General features: G+C 51.5%; 1 non-coding gene across 1 annotated transcript; it reads left to right on the top strand.

The window, feature by feature from the left end:
• On the top strand, positions 1-72 carry TRNAS-GGA (transfer RNA serine (anticodon GGA)). The gene has a single exon. It is a non-coding gene; the product is annotated as a tRNA-Ser (tRNA).
• Positions 73-557: the final 485 nt, after the last annotated feature.

The following is a 557-nucleotide window of genomic DNA, read 5'->3' as shown; positions in this document are numbered from 1 at the left end:
TCCCTGGTGGCTCAGAGGTTAAAGCATCTGCCTGGAATGCAGGAGACCCGGGTTCGATCCCTGGGTCGGGAAGATCCCCTGGAGAAGGAACTGGCAACCCACTCTGGTACTCTTGCCTGGAAAATCCCATGGAGGGAGGAGCCTGGTAGGCTATAGTCCATGGGGTCGCAAAGAGTCAGACACAATTGAGGGACTTCATTCACTTCTTTATGTTATTTGTTACATTGTGTGATATGTGCATGTATAGGTCCTTCCTGCTTCACTTGTTTTTCTAGGCCCATATGACATGTGGTCCAGTCAAGCTGTCCTTGCCATGGTCTCTGGTGCTGCTCCTTAGAAACCACCTTGTATCGGGCTTTCTGGGTAACTCAGCTGGTGAAGAATCCATCTGCAATGCAGGAGACCCCGGTTTGATCCCTGGGTCAGGAAGTTCCCCTGGAGAAGGGATAGGCTACCCACTCCAGTTTTCTTGCATGGAGAATTCAATGGACAGAGGTGCCTGGTGGGCTATGGTCCATGGGGTCGAAAAGAGTCAGACACGACAGGGCAACTTTCAC

The sequence above is a fragment of the Bos taurus genome, chromosome 3, assembly GCF_002263795.3.
Source record: "Bos taurus isolate L1 Dominette 01449 registration number 42190680 breed Hereford chromosome 3, ARS-UCD2.0, whole genome shotgun sequence".
Lineage (NCBI taxonomy): Eukaryota > Metazoa > Chordata > Mammalia > Artiodactyla > Bovidae > Bos > Bos taurus.
The sequence above is the reverse complement of the archived record's forward strand: the minus strand, read 5'-3'. Positions and strand labels throughout refer to the sequence as shown.